This window comes from Gorilla gorilla, chromosome 15 (genome assembly GCF_029281585.2).
Source record: "Gorilla gorilla gorilla isolate KB3781 chromosome 15, NHGRI_mGorGor1-v2.1_pri, whole genome shotgun sequence".
Taxonomy (NCBI): domain Eukaryota; kingdom Metazoa; phylum Chordata; class Mammalia; order Primates; family Hominidae; genus Gorilla; species Gorilla gorilla.
Genome location: NC_073239.2, coordinates 78,230,970 through 78,245,165, shown reverse-complemented (window position 1 = coordinate 78,245,165; position 14,196 = coordinate 78,230,970). Strand labels below are relative to the sequence as shown.

The 14,196-nt window shown below is 39.1% G+C and overlaps 1 long non-coding RNA gene across 2 annotated transcripts in view; it reads left to right on the top strand.

The window, feature by feature from the left end:
* The window catches only part of LOC109023266 (uncharacterized), a 28,255-nt gene that overhangs the window by 8,419 nt on the left and 5,640 nt on the right, over positions 1-14,196 (top strand). The window contains exon 2 of one of the 2 annotated variants that reach the window (XR_002002661.4): positions 7,175-7,342. The exons of the other annotated variant lie outside the window; for it this stretch is intronic. This is a non-coding gene — a long non-coding RNA (uncharacterized lncRNA). The remainder of the gene's footprint in view (positions 1-7,174; positions 7,343-14,196) is intronic. 2 annotated transcript variants of the gene reach the window in all.

Genomic DNA, 14,196 nt, shown 5'->3' with positions numbered 1-14,196 from the left:
CTTCTATGGCTAATTTATTTTTTGACATCTCACCTACTTGAATCCATCCATATTAGAATATTTTCATTTGAAATCCTTTATATTATCTAAGTGCCTTTCTAGCAATAGTGTGAACCCTGGAAAACCTTGCTGCCATTCTATTAAGAAACAGATTTATGACAGCCCAATTATAGTTTTGTAGATTCACACACAATAAAAAAAACTTCATACACAAAAAAAAGACTTCATACACAATAAAAAAGAAGAGAAATTATTTAGGGGAGCCAAATCTAACTGCATTTAGTCACTGCAAACATTTCTTTGTATCCACTTCTAACACGTAAAACTAGCATGTCACCAAATGAGGCAAAAATATCTTTCCAAACTAAAATAATGTAAGCCTGGGCAAATGGCAAGAACCTGTCTCTATAAGAAATTTTAAAAATTAGTTGGGCGTGGTGGCACATGCCTATGGTCCCAGCTACTCAGGAGGCTAAAACAGAAGGATCGTGATGTGGTTTGGCTGTGTCCCCACCCAAATCTCATCTTGAATTCCCACGTGTTGTAGGAGGGACCCAGTGGGAGGTGGCTGAATCATGGGAACAGGTCTTTCCCGTGCTGTTCTTGTGACAGTGAGTGGGTCTCACAGGATCTGATGTTTATATAAGGGGGAGTTTCCCTACACAAGCTCTCTTCGCCTGCTGCCATCCATGTAAGATGTGACTTGCTTCTCCTTGCCTTCCACCATGATTGTGAGGCACCCCCCAGCCACGTGGAACTATGAGTCCAGTTAAACCTTTTTTTTTTGTAAATTGCCCAGTCTCGGGTATGTCTTTATCAACAGCATGAGAACAGACTAATACAGATTGGTTGAGTCTAGGAGGTTGAGGCTGATCACCGACCATGATTACACTACTGTATTCCAGCCTGGGCAACAGAGCAAGACCCTGTCTCAAAATAAAATGGTTTAAAATTCTTTAATTCTGAATGCAGAACTTAATATTTTTGACATTTTAAAAAAGGATTAGTGATAGAAGCATGTGAATATGGTTTAAAATAGTAATCATTTTCTCTAAAGCTATTATTAATATAGCTAATGGTCAGGTTGTTCCATTAACTTTTCTCATTTGGTTCTTGTCCATTAACAAGCCAAGTAGTTATTAACTACAAGTCATAACCAAATTATTAAACTGTATGGCTTGTGTAAGAAACCTGTGAAAGGAAAATGACTATTTTGCTGTAATAGCATCATTCTCTTTACCCTTTACTGAGTTTTCTCTAGGTCTTGATGGCATTCTCTGGTATACTCAGTGACCATCCAGTCAGTAATTTCATTCTTGTCCTTGGGCATCATACTTGGATTTTTCAAAATCCTTTGGAATTGCCTTTAGGTCACTTATGAAAACCTCTACACACTCTTTTAGCCTTTGAACTGAATAGTTTTTATAGTGATAAAATTTAATACACAAAATGTTTATTATCAATTCAAATGATCTTAATGTTAAGGTCACTCAGGCCTTCTTAGTTATGTTTTTCATAGCTGTGGGAGGTGGGGGGAGAGTGATATGGTTTGGCTGTGTGCCACCCAGATTGCATCTTGAATTGTAGCTCCCATAATCCCCACATGTTGTGGAGGGAACCAGTGGGAGGTAATCGAATCATGGGGAAAGGTTTTCCCATGCTGTTCTTGTGATGGTGAATAATCTCATGAGATCTGATGGTTTTATAAAGGGCAGTTCCACTGTACACACTCTCTTGCCTGCTATAATGTAAGACGTGCCTTTGCTCCTCCTTCACCTTCTGCCATGATTGAGAGGCCTCCCCAGCCATGTGGAACTGAGATTCCATTAAACCTCTTTAAAAAAAAAATTACCCATTCTCGGGTATTTCTTCATAGCAGTATGAAAATGGACCAATATGGAGAGCTTCACTTTAAATTGACTATTTTACCAGGATGTAGCCATAGCTATTTACTAGAGTAGCCATTGTAGACTTTCTCAATATATTGTTAGTGAAAAAAGCAGGCTATCAAACTGTAATTCATCATGACCCTATTTGGTGTAAAATATGTATGTGCCAGCCTGGCCAACATGGCGAAACTCCATCTCTACTAAAAATACAAAAATTAGCCAGGCATGGTGGCACATGCCTGTAATCCCAGCTGCTTAGGAAGCTGAAGCACAAGAATCATTTGTTTTGAACACAGAAATTTAGCAAATGTTTATTCAAAATGCTGGACAAGTAAAGTAGGTAAATTAAGGTACTGCTTCTTTTCAGTACTAATTTAATAAAATCCCACTATGTAGTTGATATGGCTTGGCTCTGTGTCCCCACTCAAATCTCATCTTGAATTATAATTCCTACATGTCGAGGGAGGGACCTGTAATCCCCACATGTCAAGGGACCTGTAATCCCCACATGTCAACCACCCTGGATCATAGGGGCAGTTTCTCTCATGTTGTTCTCATGATAGTGAGTGAGTTCTTGTGAGATCTGATTATTTTATAAGGGGCTCTTTCTCCTTTGCACACTCTCTCACCTGCTGCCATGTAGGATGAACTTGCTTGCTTCCTCTTCCACCATAATTGTATTAGATTGGTGCAAAAGTAATTGCAGTTTTTGCCATTAAAGGTAAACACAATTACATTTACAAAAACTACAATTACTTTGCACCAACCGAAATAAGTTTCCTGAGGTCTCCCCAGCCATGTGGAATTGTGAGTCAATTAAACCTCTTTTCTTTATAAATTACCCAGTGTCAGTCAGTTCTTTGTAGCAGTGTGAAAACAGACTAATAACAGTAAATTGGTACCAAGAGTGGGGCACTGCTGTAGATACCTGAAAGTGTGGAAGTTACTTTGGAACTGGGTAGCAGGCAGACGTTGGAACAGTTTGGAGGGCTCAGAAGAAAACAGGAAGATATGGGATAGTTTGGAGTTTCCTAGAGACTTGTTGAATTGTTGGAGCCAAAATGCTGGTAGTGATATGGACAATGAAGCCCAGGCTGAGGTGGTCTCAGATGGAGATGAGGAACTTATTGAACACTGGAGCTATCCTTTTGCCAAGAGACAGATGGCATTTTGCCTCTGAACTTGAGAGAGACGATCTGAAATTGGAATTTATGTTTAAAAGGGAAGCAGAGCATAAAAGTTTGAAAAATTTGCAGCCTGATGATGCAATAGAAAAGAAAAACCCATTTTCTGGGGAGAAATTCAAGCTGGCCACAGAAATTTGCATAAGTAACAAGCAGCCAAATGTTAATTGCCAAGACAATGGGGAAAATGTCTCCAGGGCATGTCACAGAGATCTTGGCAGCAGCCCCTCCCACCACAGATCTGGAGGCCTAGGAGGAAAACTTGGTTTCATGGGCCAGGCCCAGGGCCCTTCTGCTCTGTGCAGCCTTGGAACATGGCACCCTGCATCCCATGCACTGCTGCTTCAGCTCCAGCCGTGGCTAAAAGGGGCCAACGTACAGCTCAGGCTGTTGCTTCAGAAGGTGCAAGCCCCAAGCCTTGGCAGCTTCCACTTGGCGTTGGGCCTGCAGGTGCACAGAAGTCAATAATTGAGGTTGGAGAACCTCTACCTAGATTTCAGAAGATGTATGGAAATGCCTGGATGTCCAGGCATAAGTTTGCTGCTAGGGCAGAGCCCTTATGGAGAACCTCTGCTAGGGCAGTGCAAGGGCAAATGTGGGGTTGGAGCCCCCACAAAGAGTCCCCATTGGGGCACTGCCTACTGGAGCTGTGAGAAAAGGGCTACCATCCTCCAGACCCCAGAATGGTAGATCTACCTACAGCTTGCATCAGGTGCCTGGAAAAGCCACAGGCACTCAACACCAACACCTGGAAAGCAGCCAGGAAGGGGGCTGTACCTTGAAGACCCACAGGGGTGGAGCTGGCCAAGGCCATGGGAACCCACTCTTTGTATCAGTGTGCCCTGGATGTGAGACATGGAGTCAAAGGAGACCATTTTGGAGCTTTAAGATTTAATGACTGCCCCGCTGGATTTTGGACTTGCATGGGGCTTGTAGCCACTTTGTTTTGGCCAATTTTTCCTATTTGGAATGGGTGTACTTACCGAATGCCTGTACCCCCATTATATCTTGGAAGGAACTAACTTATTTTTTATTTTACAGGTTTATAGGCGGAAGGGACTTGCCTTGTCTCAAATGAAACTTTGGACTGTGGACTTTTGAGTTAATGCTGAAATGAGTTAAGACTTTGGAGGACTGTTGGGAAGGCATGATTGGTTTTGTAATGTGAAAAGATATGAGATTTGGGAGGGGCCAGGGATGGAATGATATGGTTTGGCTCTGTGCCCCACCCGAATCTCATCTCGAATTGTAATCCCCATGTGTTTTGTTGAGGGAGAGAAGTGATTGGATCACGGAGGGGGGGCGGTTCCCTCCATGCTATTCTTGTGATAGTGAGTGAGTTCTCATGAGATCTGATGGTTTTATAAGGGGTTCTTTCCCTTTTGCACTCTCTCTCTTGCCTGCCACCATGTAAGATGTGCCTGCTTCCCCTTCTGCCATGATTGTAAGTTTCCTGAGGCCTCCTCAGACATATGGAACTGTGAGTCAATTAAACGTCTTTTCTTTATAAATTTCCCAGTCTCGGGCAGTTCTTTATAGCAGTATGGACTAATAAAGTAGTCAACATAATTTTAGTTCTAGAAGCCAGTAGGTAATAGCAAGGTAATTCAGATCTTCCATTCATGACCTTTTGGGGTGGCATGGGGAGTTAGATGATCCAAATATTGGGATTTGACAATATTTGACAAATTTGGGTGATTTTTCTTCTCTCAAGTTTAAGAACCCTAGGCATAGGAGACAATAGCTTTCAAAGATTTTGGTTTGCATCCTCCCAAAATTGCTAGATGGCCTTGGACAAATCATATAATTGCACAGAATTAAATGAGAAACTGAATTTAAAGCACATTGCAAAGCCCTGCAGCACTGTATTAATGTTATCAGCTCTGCCTCATCCTGCTGCTCACTTTCCCTTCCATTTGCTTTATCCTTCCTGCCTGCCACAGATCCCCTCCTATTCACCTCATCCTTTGCCCCCTGCCACAGATCCATGACTATGCAGGGGGCTCAACCCTGCCACTTGCAGAGAACCTTCAAATCAGAGGTAATTTTTTTTTGAGACAGGGTCTCACTCCTGTCACCTAGGTTGGAGTGCACCGGCACAATCACAGCTCACTGCAGCCTTGACCTCCCAGGCTCAAGTGATCCTCCCACCTCACTTCCTGAATAGCTGAAACTACAGGCTTGTGCCACCACACCCAGCTAATTTTGTATTTTTCTGTAGAGGCGGGGTCTCAGTATGTTGCCCAGGCTGGTCTTGAACTCCGGATATTAAGTGATCCTCCCACCTTGGCCTCCCAAAGTGCTAGGATTATAGGCATGAGACATGGTGCCCAGCTCAGAGGTAGAATTTTTGACATATTCTTTTAGTCCAAATATAATCACTTAAACTGAGATTCTAAATATGCAGGAGGCTGGACGTGATGTCTTATGCCTGTAATCCCAGCATTGTGGGAGGCTGACGCAGGAGGATTGCTTGAGGCCAGGAATTCAAGACCAGTCTGGGCAACATAGTGAGACTCTGTCTCTAGAAAAAATTTAAAACTAGGCCCAGTGTGGTGGCAAATGCCTGTAGTCCTAGCTCCTCGGGAGGCTGAGGTGGGAGGATCACTTGAGCCCAGCAGTTCGAGGCTGCAGTGAACCGTGTTTGTACCACTGCACTCAAGCCTGGGCAATGGAGCGAGAGACTGTCTCAAAAAATAAATAAAAAATAATATATAACACACACACACATATATGTGGAGGAACACTTGAAAAATAACACAAGTAGCAAGAAAGACAAAAGTGCTCTGGTGAGTATAACAAAAATAAAGGCAGATGATAAGCTCATGGGTACAATGGGTGTGATAATATAAAAACCACATTGAGTACTAAGATGAAACTTGGGCTTAATACAGGAGAAAGGAAGTCAACAAAGGAATTTTACACATTTCCCTGAGTTACTCATTTTAAGAGTCCGAACAACTGAAATCAGGAAACACCTGTGCTTGTTAACATTAGTTAGGAAATGACTTTAAAAACTTGGACTCCGTTTTAGATAACTGGTGGCAGGCAGTGATATCATTCTAGCATCTATATTTCCACGTAAATGCACAAGCTATGTTTCTTAGTTTTGGTCCATTTATGTAATAGCAATCAGAGACTCAATGCATTATATTTATAGAATAATTGTTACATATTTTAAGTTTTCAAATTACCTGGGGCCAGACACAGTGGCTCATGCCTGTAATCCCAGCACTCTGGGAGACCAAGGCAGGAGGATAACTTGAAGCCAGGAGTTCAAGACAAGCCTGGGCAACATAGTGAGATCCCCATCTCTACAAAAAAAAATTAAAAATTAGCCAGGTGTGCTGATGTGTGCCTGTGGTTCTGACTGTTCAGAAGGCTGAGGTGGGAGGATTGCTTGGGCTCAGGACTTCAAGGTCACAGTAAGCCCTGATTGCACTGCTGCATTCCAGCCTGCGTGACAGAGCGAGACCCTGTCTCATTCAAAAATAATAAAATAAAATTACCTGGCATTTAGCTGCATGTTTATTTTTGTTCGCATTTATAGTTATTTGAAGATTGTTATAATCACACAGAAATATGGCCATCATTACTTTGAGATGAAAATAAATGTATAGAATGAATGTTTTATGATAAAAAACAAAAAAACAGCATTGTAATAAGATGGGCCAGATGAACACAGAAAAAATGGGCCCATTTGAAGATGTGCTAGAGAACTCTAGACCAAACCTTTATTTTACAAATGAGGAGCCAGAATCAGAGCTGAGTATCTGCATGTTTTTTATTACACATTCTCTGGGTCTTCAGAATGTAAGGCTAGAGGTTCCCAGAGCGGGTCCTATTCTCAAGTAAATTACTGGATCAATAGGCCTTATCTGATTGATTGATTTAAACAGCATTATTGTTTAGATTGCTTTGATATGGTTTGTTAAACAATAAAGTAAAACATATAAATTATGCTGTTGTTGATGATGTATATCACCTTTCTTAGAAATACAATGTCTGTGGCAAGTTTGTTTCTGGAATTTTCTTTGATGTGCCAGTGAAATTATAACCAGTAGGAAAAAAAGTTATTTACTGTTGTTATTGTTTTTATAGTGGGGACCAGAGTCTTGCTATGCTTTCCAGGCTAGTTTTGAACTCCTAGCCTCAAGCGATTTTCCTGCCTCAGCTTCCCAAAGTGCTGGGATTACAGGCACAAGCCACTGCACCCGGCCCTGTTGTTTTTAAGAAAATTACAAGTTAAATCTTGTACCAGTGAACAAGGTTTGTATAGATGATTTTATTGTCTTGAAATTTTATTTTATCTCACTTTAAAAAAATAGAAGCATATTAGAATATACTTTGTTCTATACCCAAATCTTGTGTTAAACTCTTTAAAAATGTCTTTTCAATGTTTGGTAAAAGCTGCAATGAGTCGTACAGATGTATATTTCACATTAATTATTAATCATTATAATTTAGAAATGTTAATTATAATCATTTAAAGGAACTTCAACAAACTAATGGTTATTGAAGTTACATTAAGAATATCTATAATCATGAAGAGTAGTGGCCTAATACAGTAATGAAAGACAGATCTTTAAATTTAAAAAGGAAAAATGTGATTGTGTGTTTTCGTACGTTATTAAGTTGTAGACAATATACCAAAACATACATAAGAGGACATCCACTTATGGCCATAGATAGTAGCTAATGCCAGACACATCCTCCCACTAGAAACAACTAGAAATACACAAGATAACTGATTCTAGACATTTGACAACAAACATTGCAGGGCAGTGATACTTGAGAGAAAGGAAACACAAAGTGATCTGCACGTCCTCTTCAGCTTTCTGTCTGGGGACACCAAGTAGACTAAAAGGAAGTGGAATCCAAGGAAGTATGGAAGTCTTGCTGAGCTGAAGAAATCTAGATAAAAGTTTAGAGTAGTTGTCATCCCTGAAATTTGTAAGACAGAATACCACAAAGAAAGGAGTATGCAGAAGAAGAGGACAAAGAAGATTTCACAAGCGTTCCTGTGTAGCCCATGTGCAGGATAGGACTTAATGAGGCCTAGCAGAGAATGGTTGCTATGAACAAGAGAACTGGGCCAAGATATCATAGGCTGTGCAGTACTGCAAACACTGGAATACTGTCCCAGCCTAAATGGAGAGACCTTACTAAGCACCTCATCCATTCAATTGAAATTCTAAAGAGGATAGACCTTAGGAGTAAATACCATGTCCCAGACAAAGGGCCATGTCTCAGGACTAAGGATAAAACTGACATAGAATAAATAATAATAATACATAACAAAACAAAGCCTAGCAAGATCAAGAGGATTTTTTAGTAGTTTAATAGCCTGATAGAATAAACCTCAACACCATTTAAAAGAAGATAACATAATCCAGACTCTCTGTAACTCCTTTATAACAATATTCAACAGGAGGTTAAAAAATATTGTACCTGTAAAGAAGCAGAAATATGTGACTCATAATCAAAATAAGACATGGTCAATAGAAGCAGAATCCAAGATGACCAAAATGTTGGAATTAGCAGATGAGGTCTTTAAAACAGCTATTATAAATATATGTAAGGATGCATGGGAAAAGATGAATATGTGATTAAACAGATGAGAATGATCAGCAAAGAAATAAACCAAATGGATATATTAGAAATAAAAAGCAAATATCTGAAATGTAAAATTTATTCGATGGTTAGAGCAGTTTGGAGATGGCAAAAGGATGGGTGAATTATCTCTAACAGAGAGCAATAGAAATTATATAATTTAATAACAGAAAGGAAAAGATTGGAAAAAATATATAAACAGCCTCAGTGAACTCTGGAACAACCCTACAAAGTTAGTATATATATAATTGGAGTCCTAAGGCTAAGCATGGTGGCTCATACCTGTAATCCCAACACTTTGGGAGGCTGAGGCAGGAAGATCACTTGAACCCAGGAGTTCAAGACCAGCCTGAGCAACACAGTGAGACCCCCATCTCTACCAAAAAAAAAAAAAAAAAAAAGCTGGGCATGGTGGCACATGTCTATAGTCCTAGCTACTTGGGAGGCTGAGGTGGGAGGATCACTTAAGCCTTGAAGTAAAGGCTGCAGTGAGCTCTGATTGTACCACTGTGCTCCAGCCCGTGCTGGACAGAGTGAGACCCTATCTCTAAAATAAAAGATAATAATAATTAGAGTCTCAGTAAAAGAAGGGAAAAAGAAAATGGGGTAGAGTGAAATTTTTTAAAAAATTCTCTAATTTGGTGAAAAACATCAGCCTACAGATTGAAGAATCAACAAACTCCAAGCAGAATAAATACAAAAAATAAAATAAAGAAAGAAAACACACCAGCTACACTGTAGTCAAAAGGTTAAAAACCAAAAATATAGAAAAAATGTTGAAACAGAAAAAAAAAGTCAATGACATAAGGGGAACAATGCTATGAATCACAGTTGACTTCTTACTAGAAACAGTGGAGGCCAAAAGAAATGGAATGATGTCATTAAAGTACTGAAAGAATAGAGCAACCCAGGTTTTTTTTTTTTTTTAAGACCTTGTTTGGCTCAGTCGCTTAGACTGGAGTGAAGTGATGCAATCACAGCTCACTGCAGCCTCAACCTCCTAAGCTCAAGTGATCCTCTCACCTCAGCCTCCCAATTAGCTAGGACTACGAGTGTATGCCACTATGTCCAACTAATTTTTTTTTTTTTTAGAGATGGGGTCTCAGCTACGTTGCCCAAACTGTTCTTGAACTCCTGGGTTCAAGCAATCCTCCTGCCTTAGCCTTCCAAAGTGCTGGGATTACAAGTGTGAGCCACCACACCTGGCCAGAATTCTAACATTTTCTCAAAAATGAAAACAAAAAAGACATTTTCTGATAAACAAATGCTGGGAGGATTCATTGTAAACTATATTAAATACTAATAGAAGAATTGTGGGGGGGATGGTGATGGAAAATGATAGCACAGGGAAATCTAAACTACAGAAAGTAATAAATAGCACCAGAAATGGTAAGTAGAAGTGTAAATATAAAGAACTTTTTTCTTCTCATTTTTTTAAAACAACAGACTATTTAAAGACAAATATATTGTAGGACTCTCAATTCATGTAGAAGTAAAATACATGACAGCAATAACAAAAAAGGACAGAGGGTGTTGTGTGTGTGTGTGTGTGTGTGTGTGTGTGTGTGTGTTTATTTTAAGCAATGCTTTTGGAGAAAGAAAAAAAGGACAGAGTTAACAAAATTGTACTATTGTAAGATTCTTACATTTCACATGAAGTAGTATAATATTAACTCTAAACAGACTGTTAAGGTTGTGCTGACTACTATGGTAGTCAGTAGCCACAAGTGACTAAATTTAAACTTAAATTAATTAAAAATAAATAAAATTTAAATTTCAGTCTTCAGTTGTACTAGCCATATTTCAAGGTATCAACAGTCACATGTAGCCAGTGTCTACCATATTGGAAAGACATAGAACATTTTCACTACTAAAGAACATTTAGTTGGAGAATGCTGCCCTAGAGCAACCATAAAAAAAAAATACAGACATATAACTTTAAAATCAATAAATGAATTAGAATACTAAGAATATTATATAAACTAAAATAAAGCCATGAAGGAAGAAATGAGAAACAAACAAAAAATGAGACAAGCAGAAAACAAATAGCAAGGTGATAGACTTAAATCCTACCAAATCAATAATTATATTAAATATAAATGAACTAAACAGTCCAAAGAAAAGAAAAAGATTGCAAGGATGAATAAAAAGCAAGATTCAAGTAAGAGCTTTGGCATGAGATGCAATGCATTTTAAAGATCCAGATAGGTTGAAAGTAAAAGGAAGGGAAAACATAGACCAAGCAAATCTAAGAAACCTGGTATTGATATACTATTATTATACAAAACAAACTTCAAGTCAAAAAGAATTATCAAAGTTGAAGAGTGACATTCCTTAATGAAAAATGGTCATTTCATCATGAAGACATAAAAAATATAAATGTTTATGTGACTAAAAAGCTTCAAGTATAAGAAGCAAGATACGAAAATTAAAGGAACAGGCCCAGCACAGTGGCTCATGCCTATAATCCCAGAACTTTGGGAGGCCAAGGTGGGAGGAATGCTCAAGCCCAGGAGTTCAAGACCAGCCTGGGCAACATAGTGAGATCCTGTCTCTACAAAAAAATGTTAAAATTAGGTGGGCATGGTGGTAGACATCTGTAGCTGTAGCATCTGTAGCTACTCGAGAGGCTGGGGCAGGAGGATTGTTTGAACTCAGGAGGTCAAGGCTGCAACGAGCTGTGATCAGATCATGCCACTGCACTCCAGCCTGGATGACAGAGTGAGACCCTGTCTCAAAAAAAAAAAAAAAAAAAAAAAAAAAAAAAAATTGAAGGAACAAATATACAAATCTATAATCACAGTTGAACATTTTTAATTCACCTATGTGTACTTTGTAGAACTAGACATAGATATGTGAATATAAATGATTTGAACACTATCAACCAACTTAACCTAATTGATAAATAGAGAATACTTCACCTAGTATCTGCAGAATAAACACGATTTTCAAGTGCACATGGACTAGTTACCAAGATAGATCACATGCTGAAATATAAAGTGTGGCTTAATAAATTTCAAAGGATTGAAAAATACAGAATATGCTCTCTAAACATAACAGAATGAAATTAGAAATCAATAACAATAAGATATCTTAAAACTCCCAAATATTTGGAAGTCCCACAACATAGTTCTAAATAACTGAGTTAAAGAAGAAATCACAGTAAATTTAGAAGATATTTTAGCCTGAATAATAATTTTAAAAATCAGAATTTGTGGATGTTCCATAGAGAGCAGGTCTATGCAAACCTACCCCCCAAAATTAAGGTAGCTGAGATGTTGAAGAAAGAGGCTGACAAATCCGTTTTCTCAGAAAGAAACCTTTAATAGGAACTTAGGAACAGAAGCCATGTCTAGGGCAGCCATGAGACGAGATGGTGGATCCCCACACTTTCCCCCAACCCGGACCCAGGGCTTATATGCCATAAAGAAAGGCATATAAGTCCTGCTTCAGAAGGACTGTGTAAAACAACTGAAGTGGACCCCTCTGGGAAAGGCAAGAATGCTATATGCTTCACAGCCTATAATGTGCTTAAGGCAGGATTTATGGTAAGTATATGCTTACATTTTATGCCACAGATCATATAGTTATTAATAGAATAATAAGGAAATATTGTGCATAACATTATGCCAATAAATTCAACAACTTAGATAAATTGGACACATTTCTTGAAAAACACAACATGTAAAAATCTGACACAAGAAGAAACAGAAAATCTGAATAGCCCTGTCTCTGTTAAAGAAACAGAACAGGGAAAACTCTGTGGTGATAGAAACTAGGTCAGTGGTTGCCTATGTAGAATGTCAACTGAAAGAGAACACGAGAGAACTCTTGGGAATGATGAAAAAAATTCTATATCATAAACTTTTTGTGGTAGTTACAAGGGTGTATCATTTGGTAAATCCATAAAATTTTGCCTTTAAGATATGTACTTCTTTTTGAGACAGGATCTCATTCTGTCACCAAGGCTGGAGTGCAATGGTGCAGTCACAGCTCACTGCGGCCTTGAACTCCCAGACTCAAGTGATCCTCCCACCTCAGCCTCCTGAGTAGCTGGGACTACAGGCACACACTACCACACCCAGCTAATTTTGTATTTTTTGTAGAGAGAAGGTCTCACCATGTTGACCAGGCTGGTCTCCAATTCCTGAGCTCAAGCAATCCTCCTGCCTTAGCCTCCCAAAGTGTTGGGATTATAGGCATGAGCCTCAGTGCCTGAACAGATGTGTACATTTCACTATATGCACACGTTACCTTAATTGAGCATATAAGTTGCATGCCAAAAACTATGACATAAACACAAAATGTGAAACATTCTGACATTTTAAATCTTAAATATAATTGAAGTAAAAAAGTCCCATGAGATATCTTAGGTAAGATATATACTCAAATGCAAAACATATCCTATAACTTTATTTGAAAAATGTTTATTTTCCTTCTGAATAAAAGTTCCAAAGTTCAAACCCAATCATATTTATTTCAGTGATGATAATAATGACTGTACTGATTCATCCTTCCAGATTTAGCTTGTGAACCTTCTTCAGTGTAATTTTTCTGGAACCACCATGATGAAGTAGAGTCATTGTCTGGGGTAAATACCTGAGGTTCCTTCTCTCATGCCAGGAAATCGAGGACATGGACACACGAGAAGTGGGTTTAAGAGCAGAAGTTTAATAGGCGAAAGAAAGAGAAAAGAGAATCTCTCTCCTGCAGAGAGAGCGGGGCGCCTGAGTGGGTCTTCCGGTCCCATGGTGAAGTACACAGGTTTTATAGACTGGCTTGAGGAGGTGGTGTCTGATTTACATAGGGCCCAAAGATCGGTTGGACCAGGTGTGATGTTTACATAACAGGAGAAGAAGCTGACCACCCCACCCTAATCTTTTATTCTGCAAATGGATTTTCTACCTTGCCAGTGCCACGTTTTCTGTTCTTTACCATTCACGAGGTTGACAAAAGGGAAGATGGAACTGCCATGCTGAACATGCCTAGCCCCCAGGTAGCCTTTTCCTATTGTCACAGCTGCCAGCCATTCACCCATGCAAGCTTCCAGCTTGCTTATCTGTCTGCAGCTTGATTTTTCTGGCTGCTTTTTGTTAGAAAAGGAAGGATTTGGGGGCTACTTTTCATTAAAAGGAAAACCTTACCAAGGACTTCCTTACCCTCACTATCTGCCTAAATATTTCTCTTTAACTCCTATATCAATGAGGATTTAAATTCTCCCTCTGTTCCCTTGTCTCCCAGTATACATCTCCCTTACAGCACCTGTATACTGCGTTCTGATGGTCTAAATATAGTTATTCTCCTCTACCCCACATTGTGATCTTTGAACATAAGACTGTGCTTTTATCTCATTTTCCCAGTGCCTGTCATATTGCCAGGCTTAGCAGGTGCTCAATAAATGCTGTTTCATCAAGTGGTTGAATGATAGTCATATGGAGATTCTTTCAGTCAGAATATACTATTGGTCTTGAGAAGATGATTTAAACATTTTCTTCCTTTGAATTTGATTC